The following is a 24690-nucleotide window of genomic DNA, read 5'->3' as shown; positions in this document are numbered from 1 at the left end:
CATCAAATTAAATACACTGATGACAGAATGAATAGTTATTCACCTGACAACTTTAGCTTTACAGCTCCAGTCCAAAATCTTTCAAAGCCAGTAAGAATTCCATTCAACTAAAAGGCATAAGCATCACCCCAACAGTGGGATTCCCAAGGATTTAAAACATGTATCACTACTATGGCTACACAGTTTGGAGGGGATTGTTTGCCCATGGGGGAGGCTGGGAAGGGAAAGGCAGAGTGTCTCTCTGAGCTGGATGCAATGGTTTCAAACTCCAAGACCCAGGTTTGAAGTACACAGGCTGCCTAGAAGGGTCAGGTCCAGGCAGGACCAGCTCTGACTCTTGAATAAAAATAGAGCTGGGCATGTAACGTATATAGTGAATGTTAGTTCTTTCTGGCTGTATTTTGCCTGCGCATAAAAGGCAAAAGTACAGAAATTAATTGGTTTCTTTTCAAGATTCAATTTCTTGTCACATACTTGTGGGCTACAGATCCTTCCTGAACTACACCTGCAAGATAAGTCACCTGGTATTGCTTTGGGACTTTCACTGTATGGTTTCCCAAACAGAAAGCAATCTTAACATGTCAAAGGCAAAATTAAACAATCCTCAAAATGTGTTCTGTACACTGCTGATTAGTTTTGGGATTAAAACCTTATTTTAAAATTCTACATATACATTCCATGTCACATTCTTTTACGAAAGAAAATTCTTCTATATATGAAGTCTGCATAAAGACCCCGTGAATGACGTGTAACATGACGCACAGAGCACTGTGATTTTGAAAGCGTTTTGAATTTCACAAGCTAGTGAAGGTTGGTCAGCAGTGAATTCTTGGAAACCAAAAGACACAAAATATCCTGTTTTCAAGTCTGAATTAGCATTTTATTTTCCTTTCCGTCCCAGACCCGTTCCTAGCAGTCATTCAAACCTGGATGGTAACATGCCAAAAATATCAGGAGAGCTGACCACAGCTGGCATGTTCTAAAGGAGGAATTGCTTTTGTCAAATCATACTGAACTAAATCATTAGTTTCTCCACATATACTACTGAAGCCTAAAAAGCAAAACATAACCACAGTTATACAGAGTTTCAAAACAGCAGAGTCCACAGAGGCGGCTAGACCAGAGAATCTGCAATTGGTCTGGTGTTCACACAAAAGGAGTGAAACTGTTGAGGTGAGGAACTTCTCAGAGATTAAAAACTGATACTATATCTATCAGGATGATGTATTTGCCTAAATACTTTTAAATGTTTATTCCAGTATGGCTGAATAAGTTATTTTTTCCTCCCCAAACCATTTTATATTGCACTGTTAAGGATCGGGTAAATGAGTTCTCTTGGGCCACCAACCTGCAGCTTCAGCCTCAACCTACAAAAACTGTTCAAGCAACTGCTGCTTCAAAAGCATTGACCTACTGACTACTGATAACTTGGGATTAGACCTAGGAATTCATTACTTTCTTATTGTCTCAAAAATACAATTTTCCACCGTGCACTATCTGAAGGGAAAGCGATTACATGTAACATTGACAAACACATTTCAGTTTCTCCTTCTGTTCTTAAAAACAAATCAAAAAAGTACTGAAGTAACTAAGCAATTACAAAATTTTCATATTGTTATAATTGGAAACAATTTTAATGTTTTGAGATTTTTTTAATATAACTGGTTGTAAATTTACGCATGGCTATTTGGTACTATTTTGACAATATTAGGTTAAGTACAAAAAAAGCTCTTCTCCTTCCCAATATAAACAGCCACAATAGCTTCTTCAGCTTTGCTTTTTTGAAATTGAGTAAGTCATGTTCTTTCATCTCCTCTTGTACACGGAGTTGTCCATTCCTCCAGTGATCCTGGCTGGACATTCCAGTTTGGATCCACATCTTTCAATCATGAGTGATTAGAATTGCTCACAACATACCCAAAGAGGTCTCTCAAGTGCCTGAACATGAGGATCAGTACTCGCCCTTTGGGAGCACTTCACTGGATACACATTTCATTTTTCCATGGCCATGTCACACTAATGGCTCAATACTCTTCCTGTGTAGGAAGAGTATGCAACCAATGCACCCAGGTCCTCTTCCTCTGTGAATACTTCCAGCTGTGAGCCTCTGGAAGAGATGTTTCAATTCCCAGATGCCCAGCCCTGGGGTTTGATTTATTGATTTTCTATTACTTTGGTCTCCAAGGCTGTCCAGTTCTTTCCTTTATAATATAAAATAACTGTCTTTATAGTCCCTCTTAAATTGTTGTCATCAATAGATTTCATGAGCATAATCCCATTGTTTATGCCAAAGTCATTAATAAAAAACACAGAACAAAAGTAAATCTTCTCCAAGCTAATCCTTGAGGAAATAAGAAGTAATCTCTATCCAACCTTTTTTTCATAACTATTCATTGTTGACATATTAGAAACAGTTCCTTATGTGCTGTGTACATTTTCTACCACTTACCATCACAGCTAATAATTTGCCACTATTTCTCCCAGTTGCTACCTAATAGTTTCCCAGTGTTAGATTTAAATTGCAAAGACTCCGGAGAATAGTAAAGTATAAAGTATTTAAAATTTCTCTGCAAACTCCTGTATTGAAACTACTAACTCTCTTGTTCAACCCATGGGAAATGAATTTTCTCTTTTCCTTTGTGCACAAATAGATGTAGATCCCAGTTGCAGTCAGACTTTGAAGGAAAGGAGCAGACATAACTATGGAAACAGAACTTGCAGGAATATTTAAAATATCCATCAAGTTGAACAGAAACTCAAAGAGCTCCAGCGGGAAACTTCTACGATATGGAGATAATGCAATCCTCCTTGACAAACCTTTATCTAAAACAAAACCATGTTGTATTTCAAATTCATCCCACCTTTAAAGTACCTCCTTTAGATGTCAGTATGTCTGAAAAGAGTTCTACATGAGTCCTTACTGTGTTCAGGTCTATTTATAAGCTGTCAGTTATATATTCAAACTTTTATCAACATAAAATCCAGAGAGTAATTTTGTATTTCTATTTTTCATTTAGGAATTCTCTTGGAAAAAAACAAACATTTCTACAAACAGTAGAAGTCTGCGCATTCTTATCTCAAACTTCTTTCAAAGAAAACACTTTGAGTCTAGGCTCTATCCACAAGTCTTTGGTGCTCTAGGAACAGTTTTCCAATTCAAGCTTAGTCCATCACATCCTCATGGGGCACAGCTGGAACCCAAAATGACAACATCTACTGCGAACCCACATCAGAGCTACCTCTTCACAAATTCTCACTTACAGATGTACATCTCTGGCTAAAGATTAACCCTTCAGAAGTCACAATGCAAGTATATTCAAACAGGTTTGCACATAGAAATAAGGCTTGTCACAGAATTTCTAGAAACAACGTTCTGAACAAGAAAACAGAGATTATGAACCACTAAAACATTCTGGGCTACTGCTTCTTCTACACAGCCTTATCCTTGGGAATCCATTCCTGATCAAAAGTGACTGGGGTTCACTTCTTTCTCAGATCTTTCTTCCAAAAGTACCTCAACTATTCCATCACTAGAAAGCAGGCTCACCATCTCCCTTACCAATTAAAGCTTATGCACCCATCTTCTCTTTCAAAGATCTTTTAAAATTATTTTTTATACTCTCTCATGCTGTTAATAGCTTTCCACAATTCCAAACACCATTGTTTCACTATTTTCATAAATACTGTCAAGCTGTTGCTGAGCCTCTGTTATCCAACTTTATAGAATACTGTACACCACAGCAGCCTTTCACTAAAAGTAAAATGTCATTAAAATTCAGCAAACCCATTAAATAATGCTACCAACTCACAATAAAAATACATAACAGAGATTCCTAAGCCTTTTGTGTTTTCTTACACACATCACTTACTCTTTCTATGTTTCATTTCCTCATGTGTAATACTGCAATACTTTATCGTTCCTGTTCTTTGCCTGGTCTCTGTAGACTCAGATCCTGCAACGTGGTGTATTTCTGAGGAGTCCCACTGTACATTTTTTCCTACTAAATCTTTACATCAGCTTGCAGAAAAGGGTTTCAATCTTGGAGAAATAATTTCAGTACAATTGTAATATAAATACTGGTGCAAAAATATAACAAAAAAAAAAATTGAGCACCTAATAAATAAGAAAGCACCATAAGTTAAATGATTGCTTGTATAGTCCCTAGGATCCCAGCCACAAATACCAGAAAAACTGTTCAGTAACTGATCCTCAGGAATAGAAAGTTGTGAATTAGATTAAAAATAACCCAGTACAAATGAATACCAATACCAAAAGAAACTCATGATAGTGTATTATGATGAATGTTACATGTGGTCATTGGTCATTATAATATTGTGGGAATTTACCACCACATGCTTTCTGCAAACCAAGAAGTAACCAGCTAATGAGGTCATTAGCTATATCAGAAGCTGGAACTTTGATAAAAACAAAAATATTGAAAGGTGAACAGAAAAACAAGGAATCAGCTAGTAGTAAATTTTAGCCACAGTTACTGTAAAGTAACTCAATCACAGACTAGCAAGGATGAGACAGAGGTAAAAAAAAGGTAACATTATTATATAAAATGGGACCCTGCCATATCAGAGCACAGCTGTAATTCAACCACGCAAGCATTCGGCCTCTGACAGCAATTCCGAACATTTCCCCAGAGGCAGCCGTAATTCCCCAAACTGACAATTACAGATTACTCTGCCCATAGACATTTTCACTTAGATCCCTATGGCTACGTTTGCACCATTGATTAAGCTGCATCCCAAGAACATTTGCAGCACTGGACTCATTCTCCATCCATATTGCTAATACAAAAGGTAAGAGAACCATGAGAGGAGGCTTTGACCCCTCACTCCAGGGGGCTCAGCAGTTTGCTCAGGCCACCCGTTGTTTGTGTATCACAGGTGCAGCAATCAAGAAAATAGTTCCCAAGTATGTATCTCGGAACACTATCTTGGAATATATCCTGCTACTGAGCAGAAGGACACCACCTCAGCAAGGAGCTCAAAGGCATCAGAGTGACCTACATAAATAATATCCACCATCCAATTGCCCTGACAGGCTCTGATTCGACTTTTTATTCCTCTTCCTTGTGAACAGAGAGCATCCTAGGAGACAGGAGTTGGTCTGTTTAAGACCAATACCAGTAAAACTGGGACCCCAGGATCCCCCTACCTATTCACAGAAGCTTGTACACACCTCTAAAATCCTTCCTTGTAACCAGCGGTCTGGGTGTTTTGTGGAAAAGAGCTTAATCTCATTCTAAACAAGTATGGCAGCATACCAAGCAGGCAACCAACAGCAAAGTGAGAAAGCTAAAGACATTAGTGCGTATCCAAAGTCAGCATGCAATCAGCCGGATTTTCAGCTAATAGAAACCAGCATTAAACTCTAACTTCTTTGGCTCAGAATCATCTTTTAGACTTACAGGACACACATTGCACGTGACTTCCTCCATCAAATATTTCACAAGCTGAATTTCAGCTTCACCCACCTCCTTCTCCTACAACCACCCAGTTGTATCCCGTTACTGACACAGCTGGGCTTCATTATTGCACCCTCTGAAACCCTGCGAAAGCACGTCCTGCACAAAGCTGAGTGCTCCTTTTGCATCTCTCCTAGTGCTAGAGAAGCTTGAAAGCACCACCTAATGGCACAAGTAGCATCCTGATTATTAACTTTTTAAACTGTTTTTAAACTGTACCTTACGGAGATACGGTTCATGTAAGTAATTTTAGTGGCCACTTTCCATAGAATGTAAGGTACAAAAATGGGAAATATTATTTTATCCTACACAAGGACAAGGCATTGCCGTTTACCAAGCCATATTTATACAAAGGCATATCTTTCTATGTTGTGTGTCAGAGTTCACCGATACCCTCAATTTCCAAAATGGCTTAAACATAGAGTTCATTAGTGCAGTGACCACAATTCTGCATCTGCATTTAGAAGTGAACCAAGTGAACCGTATTAGAGATAAGTAAACAAGAACATTTCTACTGTTAACGGTATCTGAAGCAAAAAAAAATAAAAAAATGTGCTGCACAAGATATTTCAAGAGCTCGACTGTGGGCTGCCTTATATCATTAGTACTTACTAAACAGAAACTGGAACAACTGAAAGCTATCTAATGTCTTAGTTTATCCAGAGTTTACCACTTGGCTACTGTAATGCTCCCAGCTACTTTCAAGAGTACAGCTGAAATGAAAAACTGTGATTTCATTCACAACAGCTTGGAGTGGATTTTGGCAGGACACCACAGATTGCTGTGGTCAGCCTCTGAAGTAAACTGTTTGTTATTTTATTCAGTTCTGAGCAGAACGAATAAACACCCTTCTTGCCTCTATTCTCACCATAGGGAGCCAGAACAGGAGTTAGTAGTCCGCGGATGCCTGTTCACATTTTTTGTATTTTAGTATCCAAACACGCAGAGAAGTGGCACATCATGACTAATAGAACTTACATTGCTCCAGCACCGTCCAATATTTTTATCTTCATAGAAAATATCATGCAAAGTGAGCTGATGATGCTCTATCACTAACAGTAATGAGAATTCTACCTTTTGATCTAGAATGTTTCTTTTATGAGAAAATGATTATAATACTATTTCTGCAGGTAGAGAAACCAAGACAAGAAGAAATTAAAAGATTTACCCACATTTCACAGCAGGTCAGTAGCAGATCTAGAAACAAAATGCACTATCCCGGCCCTGTTCCAAAGCTCTATTCACTTGACTGTATATAAAGCATATGTCATGTAATGACTTTAATCAAAGCAATAGCATAGATAGACATTATCTTTCCAGCTTCCAAGTCTCGGAAATATTGGCAATGCCATTCTCCTCATTCCAACTCCTGGATCTGACTTCATTCAAACAAATCAATTTCCTCCGTGAAAGCAGAACATGCCTGAAGTAAGTCTCCAGCACTGTGCAGGAACTTGAGTTGCCTACATGCACTAGAGGTTGGAAATATGGAATGTAAATGAAAATGTCAAGAGAATAAGAGGCACAAAAGATAATGTTTTCTTCTTCTTTAAGAGCATCAACATTAAAAGTGAGGGTGTTGGAATAATTTTATTATATAGAGGAACTTTCTTCCCTGTAAAATTTACAGCTCCCAGCAGGCTATAAACTTTTCATACTGAATGCATGACAACAAAGTATTCAGATGTCACATGGCTTCCCCAGACACAAAGGAACAATGTTATTCCCCCTTAAAAATTATTCAGCTGTGTATCCAAACACGAATGTACCTGTACAACCTTTAATGTCAGTTATTCTGAGTTATTGAGATACTGATGTTGTCTCTAGCTACATTTTAGGGTTTTTTTTATTATTATTTTTTCATTTAAATCTTATAAACCTCTTATTCTGATCTCTATTTTAATTTCCATTTGATTCTGCCATAATATTTGTCTCTGACAAGTGGCTACTAGATGAAGCTTTTATAAAGACAAAAAATTCACCTACTTTGAAATAAGCTGGTACTGAAGCAGTTTCCATAGGAGCTAGCAAAAAAACTGCACCTGTAAATCCTTATTGCTTATTACCTACATTGCAGCTCCTCTACACAGCTTTACTTGACTTGCAACCTTCTTTTTTTTTTTCTTCTTTTTTCTTCTTCTTTTTTCATTAGCCAGTCACGGTTTTCCCATATGAAGATCTGTTTTATGAAAGATTCACTCCTCTTTGGAACGTCAAGGTTTTCACTAAGACCAGATCCAAAGCGGTTTGAAATTTAACTACAGCTTTGGAGTTTACTATGAAGGATATTTCTATTTGACTCAGCCATAGTAACTATGTGTTAATCTCACATTTCCTTTGTATTTTTTCCTTCTTCTGATTGCACAGAGGAAATATTAATACTAGCCAAATGAGTAGAGCACCAATTTGAGCCTGGGATCATCCATAAATGATCAACAGGGCAGGAAAAGAGATAATTCCATTTGTTACAGATTATAACATATTTTTACAATGTGTTTTGACTTTTCTAGATGATTGCCTGTTATGCTGGGGATATGCACTAAACCTCAACAATATTTAGCATACTGAGAACTGCTTATATATCTTGTATTTAGAAGTGCCTGATGTATTTATGTTTAAACCAGATAACACAGATGGTTTCCCCCTCCACAACTATATAATAAATCTTAATTGTAACCCACCATTTATTTTGACTGTCTTGACAAGACTCCTTTGAAATTATCGTGTATTTCATTTAAAGGATTTTTTTAGTTTTCCCATGTTAAAGTGAATCTCCTGGGATGCAATAAAAAGTCACTTTCAAAACAAAACTCTATTAATAGAAAAATATTTTTAAATGGTAAAAATGGAGCAGATTCAGAGCTTTCTATTTTTTGGCTACAAATTGAGCATGCGGGTTTGGTTTTTTTTCTGGATTTTTATTCTTTTAATTAATATAAATTGGGCTGGAGGGAGAAATTTTTTGCTTGGGATTTATAGCTTGCATTGTAACTGAGAAATGAGGTGCCATTGAATATTCTGGCCTGTTTTCATTTCAGGTCTACCAGTTCAACTGATGGTATGATTATCAAGTGGTTTAGCAGGTAGAGGACTGGAAATTGGAAAACCCATGTTCTGCTTTTGTTTCTGGCACTGTCTGTTGCTGCACCTGAGCTTCTCTAAAATTCACTCGCATTACACAAGGAACAACATTCTACATTTTGTCTGTTCAAACTTCACAATAAAACACAAACATACAAAGAGGAACAAGTACTTGTTATTCAAAGCATAAGAGCATATTCAGAGCATATCAGCTCTCCATATAAGACATTTGCCAGGCATACGTGCTAAAAAAAAATATAGCATAAGTAGATGCAGATCAGGATTGCTATTTAAATAAAACTACTATAAACAATACAACAGAGAAACATAAAACTCTTAGGAAAGAATAAAAATACACAGATATAGGGTTGAAAATACAAAACTCCCAAAGCTATGCTGGATTTGTCATAAACGTATTTCTGTCAGTCTGCAATTGCTCTCACTTGGAGAGTGACCAGATACCCTGTAACAATTCCAAACCTGTTTCTGGTTTGCAGAGCTCAAAGAACTTTTCAAAAATAGGACAATTATAAGCAGGTTCTCTTTACAGATGGGGCAGCCAAAGGGCAAAAAATTAATGTTCATGTAACAAGGCACTAGAAGAACTAGGCATTAAACTTTAGCTATCAGGCCACTAAAATTGTCAGTTAAGACATTCACACAAAAAATCAGTGCATTACAGCAGCAAAGAGGCATTTCATGCTTTTGCTTGCCCTTCCATGCCCCTTATTGCATCTGCACCCTAAGTACATTTCTCCATGACAGTTTCACTTAAAACCAACAAGAACTGAAAACCAGAAAGTGAGAAGGATGCTATAATGAAGACAGGCAGACCAGAAAGGATGTCAAGGCTGCCATGAAGGGGAGCTTAGCAGCCAAAGATGGAAAAATCCCACTCCAAGCAGTCTTCCAAGGCAGCAATTCTTACAGGATCATGTCAGCACCTCACAGTAACTTTAGAACACACTGCCCAACTTCAACCAAACTTGACAGAGGATTGTGGGTCTCCAACAAGAAGGTTCTACAGCAAATACCCAGAGGCACCATGCAGCCCCAGGCTGCCCCTAAAGCCACTTATTTCACATGCAGCAGCCAAGAGTCAGAGCTTTCCAAGGAGTCAAGAGGAGCAGTGAGCTTCAGAGAGCATTGGCAGGTCAATCATCACATGCACAGCCCTGGTGTGTCCTCCTGTCCATAGGCAGGAGAAATGTGGTACCATATGCGATAATGCAGGGAAGCCAAGCTTCATTAGTTTTACTACTCAGAAACTACATATATGCAGAAGGGGACCCACAAAAGAGAAATAACAGACATTGTAGACTTTTTAATTGTTTATATTGACAAAGGTCAGGATGATTGGTGGTAAACATCATTTCATTTCCTTTAAAGTATTTACTCAATTCATCCAAGCCTCTTACAACCTTGAAAATAGGTATTACATTGCAAAGTGTCCCAAGAATAAGTTCATGAAATATAGACCAGAAAATTGACCAGGTATATAGAGAGAGCTCAATGTCTACGTAGGCATAGCCGCCTGACACCCTTCAACCCTATGTTGCCAGGAACCAGCAAGACTGCTGGCAATGCTGATATTTTTTCCATATCACATTTTTCCCCTCATGAATTGATGCTTATCAGTTCACTCTAACTAGCCTTTGAGGGATGGGGTAGAAGGGGGAGGAAGCGGCACTTGGTCTATTAAGTCTCCATCATTCTAAACATATACAGGAACAAAATATAATTTTTGCCTTTCACGGACTAAAAGTTTATTTTATTTATTATTAAAGGGGTGTACCTGAGAGACCAGCTATCCCCTCACACCATTGCAGCTGATGAAATACATACTGATTTAAACCAATATGAAGTTTAGAACAGAATTAGATTGGCAAAATATACTTAAAGCTCTGTGTAGCTGAATGGGAGGTTGCATATGCTCTGAAAGAAACAGAAATTAGGACCCCTCCAAAAAAAGACAGAATGACTCCCAGTGATTAGTTTAAAAGAAATTTGCATGTTTGCTAAATGACAGAAGTCAAGAAAGCATCAGCATAGACATTATATTCTATTTTTTTTTTTACTCCTAAAGTAAGCAGCATGCATTTGTCCTTACTAGTAAAGATAGTTCTGTTTTTCAGCATAAGAACCAAAGCTTCACTGAATTTCACTAAAAATTATTAAAAAAAAAAAAATAGTAGTTCTGGAACATTAAAGCATTCTGACTGAATTCAAGTAAGGAACAAAGCAATTACCTCTTTTGGTTCGGCCAGTTTTTGAAGTAATCAAGGGAGCATTTCCATTACTTCAAAGGAAGCCAATTTATCTCTCACAGAGTTCAGGTGGAGGTTGGGCACTAAAATCCCCTAATACACACAGAAGAGAATTGTCTTTTGTGTTTATACCAAATACACTCCATAGAAACCACTCAGTGGTGGCAGATTATAATACTAAGTAAAGCTGGACACACACATACAGAAGCAAACCCAAAAAAACCAAACCCACTTTTTCATAGGAACCAAAACTAAATCATTAATTCAGTTCTAGTTTGGTAAATTTCATCCAGCATAATTTAAGATATCGTTGGTCAAAACAGTTCATTAGCTCATTGCCCAACATTTCACTGCATTAACAAATGGATTTTGTGTTGGAAATGATGCCTTAGAAGATAACAATGCCTTTGCAAGTACTAAATCAGCTGTTACTGTGCAGCTCAGAGAACATTTGCACCTCGCTTACTTTGAGCTCAAGCTTCAAGTTGAATCTCATCATACAGTTCAAGACTGTCCTAACTACTGCCCTGAGATATTACTGGGTGGGCATCCCCTTTTCCATGAAAACAGATCATCTAAATGACATAAAATCTTTAGACATTTCCTGGAGAGGGGAAGAAAAACCAAACAAATCCCAAAAAGTTTACCTGAAAAAATACCACTGATCACAAGGCCACCATTAAGTTATTATAAAAAAGAAATACTGCCTACACTTATTCAGAGAACATAGCTCACCAAGAATGCCTTTTCTAAATAACTAAGAGCAAGAGATCTCTTGTGCCAAGAAGGAAAACACATTATTTCAAACTTGTCCAGGTCAATGGAATACAAGTTTGGAAAGATGTCAACAGTGTAGGAAGAAGAAAATTTTTCCATCCCCTTTACATACTTCAGTATATTTAACTATGTTAAGCTAAACTTGCAATGCAAAAAAACTTGTTGGGTATTCTCTGAGCTGTTTCTATTGGTTGCCTTTCTAATTTTTTTTTTTTTAATGTGTCTTCTAGTACCTTCCCTTCCTCCAAATGTTCCAACTCCACTATAAAAATTAGATGTTGTTTCACAGACAAAGGATCCTAGTCAAAGTAACTTCAAAAACTTCTGGAAGTTCTGGAAGAAGCACTTGAAGAGGCCCAAGTAATTCAGTGCCAAACCTCCTCCTACTTCCATGCTCGGTGGGGCAGCTGGCTGGACACACCAGGGTTACAACCATGCAATACTATTCCACAAGAACTCAATCTTGAAGATCCTTTTAGGATTATTGTGCATTACTCCATCAGTTTGCAAATCAAGCTGTTCTTAAATGGAAGACTGGGGGGAAAGGATTTTAAGACATAAAATTACCATGTGCCAAATAATTGTTTTTCTGTTAGCTGATGAACACCTACAACACTTCCATGGATACCTCTTAGGTTATTTTATAGATCTGTTGCTAAAAGCAAAACCTCCACAAACCGATTTAGATTGGTAACACAAGATAGTAAAGCACAAAGCCCACGAAAACCAGATGCAATTTAATCTTTAAAACGTTTCAGTTGACTTTATGGATTTTAGAATTTACTACTTCATTTTATTGCACAGCAACAAGGACTACATGTGAAGGAAGGACAGTTTCATAAAAGGCCGAATATATCCTTTGATACCATTTCTACATTGTCTTTGGTTTAGACAAAAAGGCAGATCACTATATGGAGATACATATCATGGCAAGTAGCTCTTACGATTCAGTTCTGAGAAAGTCAAAGACCTGTACGTTCAAAGGCCTCTCCACACTTAAACTCTTTTTAAACCTTTTGTAGAAACTACGATGCAAACATCCCTTAAAAGGCCAGTAAATTATGTTGGCTGTACGCTATTGAGTACAGATAAATATACCATAGGACTGCAAAACAGAGCACACCTCCTTGCTCTCTGCATATCAGTCTCATCTTTCCAGGGCTGGTATATAATTTTCACATATGTAAATCACTTCACCTTCCAAATAAGAGTACAGCTAGGGCCTTCTTTTAGTAACATGGATTTTGGCCAATGTAACGTTTACAGAACTGAGCATCTGAGAAGTTTTATTACTGAGTATATTCCCAGAAAGTGGGAAACTTTATACCATGCCTTATGCTAGAGAAGAATCGAAGCTAAAACACCTAACTGCCTCTCTGCTTCCTGATATTTATTAGGCCATCTTTACAAAACCAGGCCAAAGAACAGATAAAAGTGGTTGGACCCAAACAACATATTTGTTTAGAAACAGCTTTTCACCATGATTTTTTTCCAGACAGTCCATCCACTAGCAACAGTTTTTATCATCATCAGCTTGCAGATGCATGCAAAAGTAGGAAAAAACCAGTTCACAGATCACAAAAGAGAACACAAAATTCAAACAGACAAGACTTGGAATTTGCAGATCTATACAGAAATCCCCACCACTCACACTGCTGACTGATAGCTGCAATAGCCATGGCCCCCCCGCTCTCTTAATGAAGCATCAGACCACAGATTCCCTGCCTTCAGACCCAACACACAAGTGCAAGGTGTCAGGTATGAGGAATTAGGAAAGGAGAAGGTATTTTCTCTTTTTTTCCACTAAACAGCATGTGCAAAAAGGGACTAAAACCATTTTTCATGCAGAAAGCTCCTGCTCCAAAGCATAGGTCCTCTAATACAAAAGTTCACTACAATATAACTTCCTTTTTTAAAAAAAATAAATTATTAAAAACCCCATTCTCTCAAAATTCATTACACAGTTCCGACTAAAACCTTGCAAGATTTTTCAATTTCAGACCGGTAACTGTTATGGAAAAATGCATCAAACCAGAGGATACCAAAAGACGGCAATGTTGAAACTATCAAAAAACAGGAAACAAACATCCAGACCTTGGGCTGTACTGGAAAACACTCAAGAGCAACCTACAGCTTCAGCTCTGTAATAATTGATTTGGTACTTACTGTCACCTCAACCAAATTCTTGATCCTATTGAAGTCAGTGGCAGAATTCCCAAGTCACTGCACTTCACGTAGCTCGCTAGCCCCAGGTCAGCTTAGGGATGTTTGTTTAAAAAAAAGGTTTGAATGTTTCAAGGGTACCTATTATTATCAATCAATAGGACATATTTATATTTCTCCTAAATAAACCATTTGGTATTAATCACATAAAATACGAATAATTTAGCCCATATATCCATTCTGGAGCTAAATGGTTTTCCTTGGAAACATCAGCTTGATTGTGTTGTGGTGGGGTAGAGAGGAAAGCCTTAAAATATTAGCTTCTAAATTGAATTTAGACACTTTCTGAAATAGAATCTCATCTCTCTTACTGAATTTAGTAATCAATCTGGATACTTTTCTTGAAAGCTATTTTTCTCCTGCCCCAGACAGAGATAACAGGAGTCCTGAACCATCCATTCATTTCTTCATTTTTCACACATTTAAACTTAAATCTCATAACAGTTTAGCTCTGACACCATGGGGAAATGACCACTGATTGATTGTCAAAGAAAAAAACATCACTTTACCTTGACAGTGTTTTCTGAGACCAAAGTCTTTCCTTCAAAAGCTTTAATAAAACTCATAGGTTTCATTTAGAAATAGAAGGAATGTTTTTAATTTAAACTCTTAATTAAACAATGACAGTGCTTCGACTAATAATGCATGAAAAGATTCCTATCAGGCCGTCTTCAGTGTATGATTTAACATCTCTCTTCTGATGAATCAAACTTCGGTATTATTTGAGGACCCTGATAGTAACCAAGAAAAAAAGATCACACTTTTTTTTTTTTTTTGGGGGGGGGGAAGTATTTTGCTTTACTATACAAGCACAACAATAAATGAGTTCCTTATCCAAATGAAAATGTCCAGCCACACTGCAGCTTAAATAAATAATATTACTGGAAACAAGAGCATAGAATTTGGAGAGGAATAACTATTCTGTAATGCTATTAACACATTATATGCATAAGGTGGTCCTTCATGCAAACACACAAGCAGCAGGGCATCGCCAGACACAGCATGGATTCCACCCTGCTGTTAGCTGGGAAGGACAGAAGTATCCCCATTAGTATGGGCCATTCATAAGGTCTCTAAATTGGCTAAACTTCTACACCTTTCAAATAACAAGAAAGATTGCATGCCTAAAGGTTTTCCTTCACCCTTAACATCTGGCGCCTGATATGCCATTGTTCTGCACGGTTACACAGCATAAACACAGAATTTCACTAACTAGTTCCCATACATGGGTAGAAGCTGTACCATGCTTAGGGGAACATAGGTGCAACAAGAAATTCAATGAATGTTCCTAATAATAAATATGCTTTGTACCTCTTTTAAAAGCAGTTTCAGCAGACAGATTACATTATTCTTCTAATGCCACTGGCCCCATGGCACTAAATCTTTATCTGCATCACTACTGTTAAACATATTACTGACATTTAATGCTTATGGGAGGGGGAAAAGCCACGACCTCTTCCATCAGGAAGTTGTTCATCACTGGATTTTTATCCAAGGGGAATGTTAACAATGATACAGACGAGTGGTTAACCATTTTTCATAAATATAAAAGGCATCTCCTGTTAAGGATACGTTTCCGGCTTACTGTGGGAAATACGCTAAGAGGTAGCATATTAACCTTGGTTTGTTTGTATGAGTTCTTATCTTCAAATATGGAGAAAATGGCTCCAAAATTATTCTACCTGACAGCTGACGGACTGTTCCAGTTTGTCCGCTCAAGACAAAAGTAAGATTTTAAAATTATTATGTGGAGAATTGGATCAGGCCCTTGTACACAAGGATACTCCACACGGCAGCACTAAGAGAAACTCTTGGGAAGAGCACATAAGCACACTCTCTGCAGTCCCTCTGCCTTGCCCAGTGTCTACAGCTTACCTTGGTTACGAATGCCAGAGGACACATCTCTGCCTATTCCCTTTCGCATCCTAACAGATACAGGCAATGTCCTCTGCCTCCCTCTCAATATCCTTACTGACGATGTCCAACATTTTGTTGACTTTTTTGACCACTGCACACTGATACAATAAATGATAGCTCAAAGACCTCTTTCCTGAGTTTTAACTGCCAGCTCTGAGTCGAAGATCATACAGGCATGTTCCCTCCACAATGCATTACCTCCACTGCTTATACTGAAGCTTATCTACTACCTTTTTGTCCACTCACGCTGTTTTGTATAGTGTCCAAGAGTCAATGAATTCAAGGCAGGGTTGTTGTAACACAGACGCATTAAGAAATATCTGGTCACTGAATGGTAAAAATGGATAAAGGAAAATCCAAGGGGTTGTTCTGGTTAAAAATGAGAATTTTGTTCAGAGTGATAAGAGACAATTATTTTTATTTTTTTGATTAAGATTGGTAAACTAGGTATTTAAATAAAATACAGGCATTCCTTTCATGTAGTAAGTGATTAGGACTTGCAGTTGAAAGAATAAATTAGGTTTGTTATGTCTAGAAGACTTAGAAACCATAAAACCATTTCCTTCCTTCTATGAAATTTCAGGAGTGACATGGTGGCATTAGTCTAGAGAAGGTGAGACAAGCCATCTATTACTATTATCGTACTCTTCATTTGCCTAGTGTTGGGAAAACTACAGCTCCCTTTCACAAAACTCACGGAGTTCTGTTAAAAAATAATGCCAGCACAGGCTCCACAGCTGTTTATGCAGCAAGTACCTACAGGTGGCTTAGTTGCTAGGTCCTGACTTTGGCCACACTTCTGCTGCACCACTGAAGTTAGCTTGTGCAGCTGTTGACACACAGCACAACTAAGACCAAGCAGGGTAAAATACAGATCCTATGACATAGCTCCCCAGAAGTAATAAGTAAAGCATGAAAAATGTACCCTACGATATATTAGATATGGCAGCTTTTTATAGCTCCATCTCTGCAGCACCTGTGCAGTTGGAAAGGTAGAGCCACCCTTGCTAATGAAAGGAGCCAGCAGACCTGCAGGGGGCTTTTTACTCCCCAAGGGAGGATTCCTCTCGTCTGCTGCTCTCTGAAGACAGTAAGCCTGCTCTCGCACCCACCATGCTGAAGCACAGAGCAGAACAACAGGAGACACTCAGTATCAAGATTTTTTTCAAAGAATTTTAGAAGAAAGGTACTTTGATCCATTTTGGAGATCTCTTGGTGTCTCTCCAGCACTTTTCTTTCGGTATCCAAGTCTGATTAATGGGAAGCTGCTCTTTGAGTCATTTGTAATAAAAAAAAGGACCAAAATACAATCTCCTCCTTTGCCATACTGGAAATGAATTAATTTTACTCAACTTCAAAGCAATCAGCCATTTTATGTGTGTTAAATGAAGTTAAGTCCTTATTTACCAATGGGGCTGTTCAGACAAATGAAGACAGATTACACAATAAAAACGTCCAGAGTTATAACCCTAAATAATGTCCAATTACCATTAGGCTTTGCTGTTTGGGACCTATTCTGAAGAATGTTGAATACTGTTGTATTACAATATATTTAAAAACCTTCACTTTCTGAAACATTACTGGTAGTGTCTCCTGTATTTCAGAATTGAATTATTTAGCAATTCATTAAATAAATCAGACAAATCATATTCTAGCACAGCATGTAGCAGAATGGAGTCCAGTCACTGGTATTTACAATGCTTTGCAATTGAAAGCAAACATGCCCTTCCCAATTATACTTACGAGCTTTTTTTAATTTGTGATTTTGTTTATATAGATAGTAGCTGCTTATACAAACAGTAGCTGTCAAGTTGGTTTAGAAGTGAATGCATGTATACTTGTGGAAGGTGCATATAACAAGAAGGGGCTTTTATATATAAGTGTATAAAATATATATATACACACAATGCACCTAAACATCTGCACCAACAGCTTTTCTTCCACAGATTGCCATGAGGTATGAATCTTTATTCGTTTAGGATTTAGTCTGTTAGTATAGCGCAAAGTCAGTTTATCAGCCTTCTCAAACATACCGTTATTTTCTTACTAATGTCAATCACTCATTCTGCAAGTTGCTCTGCAAATGAAAATATGATTAGACACAGCACCATGCAGTACTTTGGAGGTGAGAACAAATGCGTGAAGTGTGAAATAAACGTAGCAGAACATGAATCTCACGTTCCTAACAGCTGTTTGGCAGTACAATGTGCGTATGTGACAGTAATGACAACATACTGTCCTCAGAGGTAATGAGACTCATATCTAGATGAGCACAAAAGATGCATCATAGTTCCAGGGAGCCCCAGGACAGATATTTTGCTGCACAAGATGCATGACTTTGGGTTACAGGAAACCAGGGAGCAGGCATTCCTACAAGCAACAGTGATTTCCCTGCCCAGGTGGAAAAGCAGTAGTGAGACGACAAATCAATACCAGAGCGACATGGTTAATGGTTAGAGCTGATATGATAACGTGGTATTCCTTGCTGTTGTTAGGTATTAAAATGTAGGTCTAAAGCCCTACTCTGGTCTCCTTTAGAGTAACAGTACATTTAATTCTACTTCAGTGAGTAAATAAACTAATTTAAAAATAGAATATTTTTTTTTATCAGCTAGAAGCTGATGTCATTGATGACAAGGGAATAGGGCAATGCAACACAGCTAGGATGACTACATCAGAGAAACCACCAAAAGCTTCTAGTGGACCATGAGAGAACAAGACATCCATGTAAAAGATACTGCCAGAAAGCCCAAAAGACACATCCAGCATAGAAGGGGAGCAAGTATCAAGAAAGCTTTTTTCATAGTTTCTATTATCCCTTCTCTCTGGTGAGCTCTTTCTGAAAACAATCCAGGTCATGAAAATTTACAAACACCGTAAAGACCTACTCGTCTACAGAAATAAACAAGCTCACTTGGGAGGAACCATGCTCTCCTCCAGGCAGACTTTGCATTTATTCCTGTTGTGCGGGAACCAACACCTCAGGCAACAAGACAGGCACAGCTGCCCAGTTCGTCGCACAAGAAGGACACACCCTGCCACACAACAGGGGATGTGCTGCCTTGCTCAGCTCAGGAATAAGCCTTCAAATGGACCTTCTCTCAGTGTGCAGCATCACCAGGACTGCTCAGTGAAGGGGCAGAGTCTCTTCCTCACGGGCTCCTTACCTCAGGTACCACCGAGTCCCTTCTCTTGTGAGGGGAGAAACGATGTGACAGAATGGTGACAAGGTGACAGAGATGGAGTGCAAGATGCAAGGCTCACCAAAACGCATCTGATTCACATTGCCTAACAAAATCACTGGGGAGCTACATGACTCCTCAAGTAGAGAGCAATTGATTACACCTCTGTGTCATCACCTATTCTTTAATTTAAAATACTACATAGCTAGAAGGAGTGCATCAACAATAACAGGTTTTGGGTTAGAAACAGAAAATGCTGTTTGTGCTGGGTAACTTAAGGGAGGGCATTGGTCAGCTCACAAAGTATTACTTTCTGTTGCAAGCACAGGAAACAAAAGACAAACGCAGACTGATGCACATTTATCACCGGATAAATGACCTGGAAGTTTCTGAGGACCGACATTGCCAAAAGATCGTTGCTATTAGCCATGCATAGATGCTGAATTGCCTGCAAAGTCTGTTTTGATTACACACAGACCAGTCCCATAGTCCTCACTCCTATGAACAATCAACTAAAACCCAGTATTATTCTAAGAGTAGAAATGTAATGCACTCTTCAATAGTAACAGAACCTACGTAAAACATACAGAAAAGAACCCCACAACCGTTCATTTAACTAGACAACGCTAAATGGCAGACAAGATTAATTCTTGTTTTTCTTAGAGCTGTGCTCCCTTCTCTTTCTGCTTTCCAAGAACAGTCTTCAGGACACAACACGACAGTTGTGACACCTTGTTGGTGTTTTGGTCTGACAAAAGTGAATTTGGGATACCATAAGTCTAGATAGTATTCAGTCATTTCTGACTTCTCATAAAAATCAGAATAGTTGATAAGATGCTTTGAAAATTTGGACATCCTATTCTTTAGCTGTGAATCTTCTGCTTCATTCTTGGCTACCAATTCCCCCCAAAGCAGGGAAAAATAAAATCTGCCAGTCAGTCTTTGTATTTCAGAGGAACTGAATGTATTCTTAAGAAAGGAACAGATATTAGTGACAACAGGAGAAGTGAGTTCACTCCAGTACGCGTTCTTGTGGGCGTGCATGGGAAGAAGGACAGATTCAGAGAATGCTGAAAGGCTAATTGTTTTATGAGGGTTTTTTTTAAAACTTCTTTTTTTAAAGCAGATATAATCTTATAAACAATTTGCCCAGAATACAACCTGATTCACTTTGGAGCTAAGTGCCATATTTTAACCATTTATAAAGCTAATACCTAGTAAGATTAGTATTTATCAACACAACTTATGTGTGCATTAAGTGTCATATTCAGACCATTTATACTTCAGGGCAACCATCCATCAGTCAATGCAACAAAATGTGCATAGGCTAATAAAAACAACCAAAAGATTATTTAGCACACAGGATGCGGTCAGGCAGGCACTCATTATTCTGCTAGAAACTCACATAACACATTGTGATTTTCTGAAAGCTAATTCCTAAAAGCAAGCATGGACAAAGGAAATCAAGTGTGTTTCAGCTCAGGATCTTCTTCATATAGAACAGTAAACACTGCACTGTGCTCACCTACAGATACAGTATTTAACCATGCAAATACAACTATTAGGAAGCAGATGGAAAAACACCACCAAAGCCTCACAAAAGGAAGAATGGAATGTAGAGAAATTATCTTTAATGTGTATTTCTTTAATTACTGGACTCCAAGGCATGTAAGGCTGTCTAGGCCATATTAGCTCAGGCAAAGTCAGGACTCACAATGGTCAGGTTTTGCTGTGCTTTGTTTGTTTTTGAACCAGACAAGTTAACAGTCTGCTGGCAGGCAGGTGTCCAGGATGAGACTGCATGGCTACTGAAGGAGGAAGGACCATGGTCATGTGTGAAGACATATTAGTGAGAGGCAAGCTAGGACAGATAGGTAGTTAACCAAAGGATTCACCCAACATTGACTGCAGCTGGAGAGTAGAAGACAGTCGAGAAAGAGGGAGAGAGCTTAAATGAAACACTGAAAGTAACTGCAAAGGTGAAGAACTCAGGTGACCTGGAGTGAAAGCTTCACAGCTTACAATGCAACACACAGCTGCTTTCTAACACAACGTACTGAGCCCTATATTTTAAAAACACTTTTGTCTTTAATTTGCAGCAAAATTTTTACCAAAAGTGATAAACCATCAGATAAGAACAATTCATCAGAGCAGGCACAAAAAGGACAGGATTAAACAAATACGTATGTGTATATCCAAAGTTAACACCCATGAATGGTAGACTAACATATTAACACAAAATAACTTTCATAAATTGCCAAGATGTTCTCTGTGCAAGGGACTGCAGAACAACTGAATATTGAGCAATTCCATATGGAACAGATTTTCCAGAGAACATTGTGAAAGGTGCATTTTCCAAAAAATCAATTCCATAAGTGAGAAGTACTTTTGCCTACCACTGATTTCATCATTCCATCAGGATCAGAATATTTAGCAACAGTCTACAACAAGCCATCTTCCACAGAAATGATTCAGTTTTACAGTGCATCCAAATCCACATCCTGCACAGGAGACAGAACTCACTGTAAACAATCCCACTCATTCAGTTGTTGAGTATTAATTTTCTTAGGCTGAAGAACTGAACGCAGCAAACACTGTTCATGCATTTCTAATCTTTAGTCAAGCTCTCACTTACCAGTGTTACTCCCTTTGAACTTGCTAGTATTTCTCAAAGTGGAACCAATCACACTGGATCTCTTATTTGGCCCTTTGCTCTTGCTGGTGCTGCCACTGACCACCTTGGCAAGCATCTCTGATGCTGTGGCTATGACCACTGCATACATTAACACAGTAAAAGAACAATGCAACATATGTTTTGACAAAACGGTTGTGAATAAGAGGAATCTGTTACTTATTATGCAATGAACACCATAATTAAAACCAGATATGTGAGTGTTCTTTACCCATATTAATTAGCAAACTGAGAAACATGCAGGAGGTCAGAAACAAGACAGACATGGGAGTTGTATCACTTACTGTAAAATAAATAAATGTGCACTTTGCCACATTTGAGAATTTTTTCACATACAAAACAAAACATGGCAAGACTATACTCCAACCTGCCTCAAATGTATTTCTTCCAAGCATTAAGTAAAACAGATGAGCATTTTGTCGATACACAGCTAGGATATGAAGATCACTTTGACCAAAACACCAACAACTCATCACAAGGCAACTTGGGACAAGTTAAACACCCCACACTTGCAACACTTCAGATTTTACCAAAAGGATGAATTAGTTATTGGTTTTGTGCTTTCACCACTCCGGTAAATTCAAATAGAAAATCATCCTTGTCTCTCCCTCTCCTACACGATACCATATCTTGCTCACTTAATTTCAGTTATAACAAAAAGCGACAAGAGAAGTGCCAGACCTTGTGTTTTATTTTGTTCACAGGCCATTTACGTACATGTTTTGGAAAAGATGGCCAAATGGGCATCTGCAGTTCTGTTTTCAGTTTTTACAGTCCTCACTGATGAGCAACATCAGATAAAAAGCTGCTCACCCAAAGTCAACTGTGCACCAGCAACAGAAAAAGAACTTGAAGGTGTTATACTAGTGACATTTCTCTTTATTAGTGTCATTGAAGGGGGCTTTTGGCATCATCTAATCTGAAGCTTTAATTTTGGGAGGAATAGTCAAAGCCAGTAACTTCAGTCCCTTATTGTTTATCTAAAGTCATTAACAGAACACAGACTTTACACTAAGCAGTAAAAAATAAGCTTTAACTGACATTTCAATAGCACTTCTCTATTAACATTTAGCAGTGCTGAGGAAAGAACATCATTTCTCTATTAGCCACACAAAGGCTCCAAGGGTTGATGGTCTTCCAGATGCTGACTCTTGTCTAGCATTGCTAACAAGTTGGAATTTTTAGATAAAATCCTTCAAGTTTTATCTTAGAATGCAAGAAAAGCAATTGCACTTTACAGATTTTCATGGGTGCAAATAAGCATGTAACAATAAGAAATTAATTGCTTCATTTCATGTCAAGTTAGCTACTCTCTCTGTAGAATCAACACTGCCGACTCCACGAGGCAGCAGTGAGGTGAGGTCTTAAGCAGAACATTATTCTACAGCTTGCTACCACTTGGCTCCTAACCCCCAAAGCATACAAAAGAGCCAAACATCTCCAGAGCCAAAAGACTTACCCAAATCTGACATCAAAGTTAGAAACAAAACCTCTCCCTTTAAACTCTTATGTAGTTTTTGTAGTTTTTCCTCCTGAGAGATTTTTAGTAATAACCTGATGTCTCACACACCATTCATTTTACACAGACTCAGAATTTTGCTAGTCTAGGTAAAGAAAATTAGACTTTTCTAATAATAAACAATATTATTGTTATTTCTCTGTTAGAAATTGCATTTAAGAAGTATACATATGTGCCCACCAAAATCTCCAATTCCATTTTTGTAAATAGTTAAAACGTTATCTTTCACTTTATTTCTGCTTCCCTTGTTTTCCTGCTCTCCCTCCCGGTGTTAGACAAAGTTTTTTCTCCTACTTAGCAGCAATGAGCTACATGTGAGGTCTCTAAGGCAAGTCTAATCACAGTAGACCTCTTTGCCTTACTAAGAAAGCATAGAGCCCTTTCTATGCAGTTTTAAATGTCTTGAGAAAACAAATTGCCATTGAGAGATTTCTGGCTGGAGGTAACAAGGACTGTGAAGCAGACTTACCAAAGGCAAATATATAGCAGTTAATCAAGACCAACATTTTTGCCAGCTGTTTTAATTTCAGTGCTCTCAGCACATCATCAGGTACCACATGATCTAGGTCCTTCTGCAACATCCAGACAGTCCAGGTTGCAAGATGCTCCATATTGGAGCTGCACCCAGCCACGTTTATAACCTCCCAGCTTACTAATGAGACAAAAGACACTAAAAACAAATTACCACACTAGGAAAAAGAAACCTACCTAACTGGGTTGTATCACCTCTTCCCACTTAAGCCTCCACCTCCAGTGTTTGGCATTTTTCACAGGCAGGGCAGGCAGAAGCTAACAGCACTCCCAGCACCTCATTAACCCCAGGTGGGCTGTCGTTACTTCTAAGCTGTTTCCAATATTCAAGTATTTTTAATCATCTGTTATCGCCATCAAATCACCATGACTCTGAGCGCCTTGAAGCCATTTTCAAATCGATAATGCCTTTCCAAGAACAACTTTGAAACCCGTATTAAAGCAAGTGTGCAAAAGTTAGCCAAATGTAAAACAGTAACCCTGATTTGGGGAAAGAAGATAGTTATGCAGCTGAAAATACAAACATCTGCTAGCCAACTTGATATAAAATGAATCCAATTCTATGTTCCTATATTCATTAGGGAACTCCTTCATTTCTTTTTAACTGGGAACATCCATATTAGCCTTGAATAATACTGAATGCTCTGATCTCAAAGGCAGATAGGACTTCTAAAGATATGAAGCGACTGATTAGAATAACAAAATATTCTTAAGCATCAGTTTCCACCCTTGTGGGCTCTACAATAAGACAACTGGCGGAAGGAAGTTGCACATCTTAAGCTGCAGGCATCAAAATTAATTATTTTACACCAAAGCATGCCTCAAAAGGGACCACTGTAATTAGGATAATAAGCATTAGTGCACGTTGTGAATTTTATGTGGGGTTTTTTTTAAGTTTATAAATCCCTTTTGTACATAATTGTTTTGTTATTGTTGTTTGAAATAAAAAACAAGCAAGAAATTTAAGATCTTATTAAAATATACGTAGCTAAACATGGACTAAAGTGTATATAATCCTCCTACA

The sequence above is a fragment of the Chroicocephalus ridibundus genome, chromosome 6 (assembly GCF_963924245.1).
Source record: "Chroicocephalus ridibundus chromosome 6, bChrRid1.1, whole genome shotgun sequence".
NCBI classification, from domain to species: Eukaryota; Metazoa; Chordata; class Aves; order Charadriiformes; family Laridae; genus Chroicocephalus; species Chroicocephalus ridibundus.
Note: the sequence above shows the minus strand (reverse complement) of the source record.